The sequence below is a fragment of the Triticum aestivum genome, chromosome 3B (assembly GCF_018294505.1).
Source record: "Triticum aestivum cultivar Chinese Spring chromosome 3B, IWGSC CS RefSeq v2.1, whole genome shotgun sequence".
Classification (NCBI taxonomy): Eukaryota; Viridiplantae; Streptophyta; class Magnoliopsida; order Poales; family Poaceae; genus Triticum; species Triticum aestivum.
In genome coordinates this window covers 669,954,816-669,960,468 of record NC_057801.1, presented here as the reverse complement: position 1 = coordinate 669,960,468, position 5,653 = coordinate 669,954,816, and the positions used below count along the sequence as shown (strand labels likewise).

General features: G+C 45.8%; 1 non-coding gene across 1 annotated transcript; it reads left to right on the top strand.

Moving 5' to 3' along the window:
• Positions 1-4,598: 4,598 nt before the first annotated feature.
• Positions 4,599-4,810, top strand: LOC123073196 (small nucleolar RNA U3). The gene has a single exon (XR_006435646.1). It is a non-coding gene; the product is annotated as a small nucleolar RNA U3 (small nucleolar RNA).
• The last annotated feature ends 843 nt before the right edge of the window (positions 4,811-5,653 follow it).

Sequence of the window (5,653 nt, the reverse complement as noted above, 5' to 3'; positions counted from 1 at the left end):
ATTCCAATCTTTTTTTTTAGCCATCAGCACAATTGACTGCTACTACTTCTGTGGTGTTCAGTATTCTACACTATGCATACCTGCTTTTCTCCCATTCAGGTGGGCAGCCTACTGATTTGCTTTCATTCTGAATCTTTACCGAAAAATCTGAAGTTAAAAGTGTATGCAGATTGCTACACCCGAAAATACAAGTGTAGATTTTCATCCGTAGGATGAAACATCCAGCTAGCGAACGTACAAGTTTCGTCACTAATCCATGGTGGTCATCAGTCAGCACTGTCATGGCCAAGGCACCCAAATGTCGGATGCCACTTTTGACTAAGACTAGCATTAACAGCTAATCCCACTCGATCGATATATTCCTTTGCCCCCCCCCCCCCGCTAGGGCGGCTCGGGCGGAACCCTAACCCCCACCGCCGCCGGGCTCAACCAACCTCTCCCTCCCCTTCGCCGCCGTTGGAGGAGGTCGCCGGGCGAAGCCCCGGGCGGCTGACGGCGGCGGCGGCGGAGGCCCCCTTCCCTCCCGCGTTGCATTGGGTGGGGCGGGTCACCCATGGCGCAGGGGCCCTCCTACCTGATCTGAGTCGCGGTGGCGCGACCGTTTCCGACGACGACGCAGTGGCCGCATGGTGATGGGAGGAGGCGGCGGAGCTGCGAGCTTCGTGGAAGATCTGGTGGTGTCGGCTTCTCGGTGGGCTTGCATGGTCATGGCGGCGGAGGGCGCAGGGGCCGGCGGCTTGGCCTGTCGGCGGCGGCGGAACATGGCCGGTGGCAGCGGCGATGTTCTGTCTGGATCCCGGGGCAGTGGCCCTGGATGGTGGCAGCCGGTGAAGTTAGGGCTTCCCGCGGCGGCATGGCGTGGTGCAGTCCCTGTCCAAGGCAGATCTGTGACGGCTATCTAATCTACAGATTGGTTTGGACCAGAGACGGTGACGAGCACGCCGGATCCATCTCGGCGGATCTGTAACGGTGATCTGATCTACGGATTGGTACGGATCAGAGACGGTGATGAGAGCGCAGGATCCATCTCGGCGGCTCTCGTGGCTGGGCGAGGCGGGGTGGGGGCCCTCCTCCTAGGCTCTAGTGGTCGCACACTCAGGCATTGGTCAGTGCACCAGGGCTCCTATGGTGGCACTGCTGTTGCGGTTGGTCGCCGGATCTAGGCGACTAGATCTTGGGCTTTGAAGGCGGTTGAGACAGTGCACAGGTTGTCGGGTGGATTACTTGGGACGGATCCCGGTGAAAACCCGATCTTTGGTCAATGGCCGGAGTCGGTGACGATGATGCCCTTATCATTTGCTTCATGAAGGCATCATCGAGGTGAAGCTCCCAGCTCCACTCAATACCTCCGGGGGAAACCCTAGATTAGCTGATCAGAGGTTGGCGGCAATCATGTGTCGTTACCCCCTTGGGGGCGGCATTCTTGGAGGTGCACTCGGCCTCGCGGGACCAGCAGACGACATCTTTGGTGGAGCGGTGCTTCATCCTACACATTGATGGCGACGAATCTCGACGGCGTGGCGCAGTGCAGATTCGGCGTTTGATGTGCGAGGATGGACTCGCGTAGGAGGACGACGCTGTCTGGCGTCGTGGTGGCATCGATGGCAGAGAGACCTGACACGGTAGATGCAACAGTACCCCTCTGAAGATGGAACGGTGGCAGGTGGCTGCGGTGGCCTCATACCCGGTAGCCGTCCTGGTTGAGGAGTGCGCCAGACTGGTAGATGCCCCATACCCGGCAGCCGTCCTGGTTGGGACCTCAGGTCTTAGATGTTTAGGTTTGGCTGCGAGGTCTGTTTGGTATTAGGCCCAAACTATCAGCATCCCTTCATCAACTGGATATGAGTAGCGACAGATGTTGCCTAGACGGTGGGTTTAGTCTTACTGTTGTATGACTTTGTAAGGTCTTGTGTGAATAATTAATAAAGTGGTCGCATGCATCGGCCAGATGCAGAGGCCAGGAGTCCTCCTCTTTTTATAAAAAAATACAACAACGCTTTTCCTTGTTAATGTTTTTCCCTAAGCCAATGTGGTGTTATCCTATCTTATCATATCAATAGAACCAGCATACGAAATCGCTAATCACATGGATAAATCTTTCGCCAAATATTTTTTGGCAGAGCAAACTGTATTGATGGACCCTGCATGAGCTAGACTGATGAATGATATGTCTCACCTTGACCTAGCGTAGCGGTGTTTATCATAATCAATATTATGGTACCAGAATAAACGTAGCTATATATGGAGGCAAACTAGAAATTTAGTTATTTTATATAGCTTAAAAACTAACCCATAGAAAGTTGTGTTAATTTTTTTTAAACAGAGACAAAAGCTTTGCCTTTTTCATTAATAGAGAAGAAGATAGTTGCCTGGTTAATTACAGGAAAATCGGTACATTAAGGGTCAAACCCAGACACAGACCCGACAAGCCAACAAGGACCCCGCAGATGGCGCGCTACAAAAGCAATCTCGCGGAACAACATGCGGACTACTCCCAGAATAATAAACACAGGAGAGGAAGGCACATACTAATGGCTAACATCATGCCATGCGGTTCCCACGCCCGAGGCGACGCCTGCCAATTGGTTGACAGGGCTCAGCATTGTACAAGACACGAAAACCTTTTTTTACGCCGCGAGGGACTAAATAGACTCATAAAACGACCTCCAGAGAACCCCCAATGAAACCTCTATGTAAGCGGCGGTTCATTTTGTTCATTATTTATGAATCTGTTTTAATTTTTTTGAACATATTCTAAAATTTTATAGACATTTTTTTAATATTCCCGAACATGTTTTGAATACTGGATCTTTTTGAAAAATCATGGACATTTTATATTTCATGAACATTTGTTTGAAATTGTGAAAATTATAATATGCAAACATTTTTTTTAAATCATGATCATTTTATGATATTTTGAATGTTTTTTGAATTCACAAATATTTTATGATTTCTTAATATTTTAAAAACTCACTACCTTTTCAAATTTGGTTCTTTTGGAGATCCCGAGTTAATTTAAAGAAGAAAAAACTAAAACAAAAATGAAAAAGTAAAAAGCAAAAAACAAAACAGAGGGGGCGCCACGACCTGCAAATGGGCCGGGCCATTACCGCGTGCGGGAGGAGGAGAGAAAAAAGGAGATAAAAGAGGGTAGAACCAGGGATCAAACATGGTCTCCCTTGAGAAAGACGGAGGTCCTAGGCATTGCACTGCTCAGGTGCTCGTGTTATGTGAGTGTATCAGTATACAAGAACAACGGAACCCGCCGGGCGCGACTTTGAAATAAAAACGAATAATTTTTCTTTAACTATGGGTGACATAGTGGGTAATTTATCGCAATTTCGATAACGTACCATCAGAAGCAATAGCTCCTTTATTACTAGGTAGAGATAGAGATGAATTACTGGTATGTCATGTCTTGTCATATGCGAGTTATTGCCACGTGTAATAGGGTATGAGTGTTCTAGAAAATCCCTCACACTCATATGCTAACATGTAATCATGTCTTATACATATACAGTATATACATGTATTATGGTATGTATATTGATCGAGGAGACGCCAAACATAATCTTGTGAGTTATATGAGGAGTGTTAGTAAAATAAATTAGACAAAAAATTAAGGGGTTACAAAAGACAGACGGGAGCTTCTTTTTGTCTTTTTTTGCAAAAACAGTAAGGCGTGGCCAATGCAAAAAGTCACTTTGAAACCCGGATGTATTGGAGCCCTATTTTTTGAACTGTGCCAAAATGCTATTCTGAAGTTTCAAAAAATTCTGAAAACAAATCAACATGTTTATATGAATGTATATTACACATGTGTAAACTTTGATGTTGAAATAAGTAACCATGTGAGTTACACAAAAATGACAAAATTGTGATTTTGAAATGATGAACAGTGCATGCATTATTCACTATTTGGAAATCACCATTTTGTCATTTTTTGTATAGATTGCATATTTACTTATTTCATCACCAAAACTTACACATGCGTAATATACATCCATATGATCATGTAGAATTTTCTTCAGAATTTTTTGAAACCTTAAATGTGATTTTTAAAGTATTTAATATAAGGTCCTCCAATACATCTGGGTTCCAAAAATCCACTCTCGTGGCCAATGGTGGTATCTGTCGTACTGTCTCCCTCATGTTCTCTGTGCATGCGCTCAGTTCAGGTCATCATACCATGATGATAAGTTGGTGGCGGTATGTCTGAACATAGACGACATAGAGACGAAATAGCTGCTATTTTTGGCACACAACCTACGTGCATATCAAGAGATGGAAGAGACAGAAACAGAAATTAAGCACGATGGGCATGCTGCGCATGAGATTGAATTTTCCTTTGGTCAACATCAGATTGAACACGTTAGATTTTTTTCTTTTGTCAAAGATTGAACGTGTTACATGTGCCGACGCTTATGCAACCTGGAAGCCCAAATATCAACAGGCTTTAAGCCGCTCGGGATAACAAACTAGGCCGGCCCACTACATAACATACGCGAGATTACAGGACACAGACGGAGTTTAGTACCACCTCGGTTGTTTAGCGGGAGCAACACCGGTTTAAAAGGAGAGGCCCTGCGCACATCAGCACGACCTTACTTGAACAGGATCTGTTCTATAGTAGTCGTACCGCTGCATCCTTTATCAATAAGGAGGCAAGCACTTAAGCCTGGTTGATGACATGACACCTGTGGGCCAGAGCGTGATTAACGGCAGGATCATCATCAGTTGAGATGATCTATATGGCTGTAGAGGGTCGTCTTCCTGTTCAGCACTAGCTGACCAGGTTGTCTGACAGGGCACTCCAATCTTTTTTTTCCCGTTCAGTGTTCTACACTATGCACACCTGTATTTCTCGCTTTCTGTGGTGTTCAGTGTTCTACACTATGCACACCTGTATTTCTCGCTTTCTGTGGTTGCCGTCTGCAGAATTAGATAGTAGTAGTTCTAGTTCAGGACATAAGCTTCTGTAATGGCGAGCTTATTTTTTGTGGCAAATCGTGACTTCGTTGACAGCAAAGTAGCAATGCGCAAGGCTTTCGTTTTTCACCGTGCTTGCAGCCCGCTCCAAGTAGGCCGTGGGCGGGTGGCCCAAATATCGGGCTTCGAGCACTAGACTGTAGGCGGCCTACTGGTTTGCTTTCATTCTGAAACTTTATCCAAAAATCTGAAATTTTTATCGAAAAAACTGAAGTTAAAAGTGTATGCAGATTGCTACACCCAAAAATACAAGTGTACATTTTCATCCGTCGGATCAATCTTTTTTTTCCCGTTCAGTGTTCAGTGTTCTACACTATGCACACCTGTATTTCTCGCTTTCTGTGGTTGCCGTCTGCAGAATTAGATAGTAGTAGTTCTAGTTCAGGACATAAGCTTCTGTAATGGCGAGCTTATTTTTTGTGGCAAATCGTGACTTCGTTGACAGCAAAGTAGCAATGCGCAAGGCTTTCGTTTTTCACCGTGCTTGCAGCCCGCTCCAAGTAGGCCGTGGGCGGGTGGCCCAAATATCGGGCTTCGAGCACTAGACTGTAGGCGGCCTACTGGTTTGCTTTCATTCTGAAACTTTATCCAAAAATCTGAAATTTTTATCGAAAAAACTGAAGTTAAAAGTGTATGCAGATTGCTACACCCAAAAATACAAGTG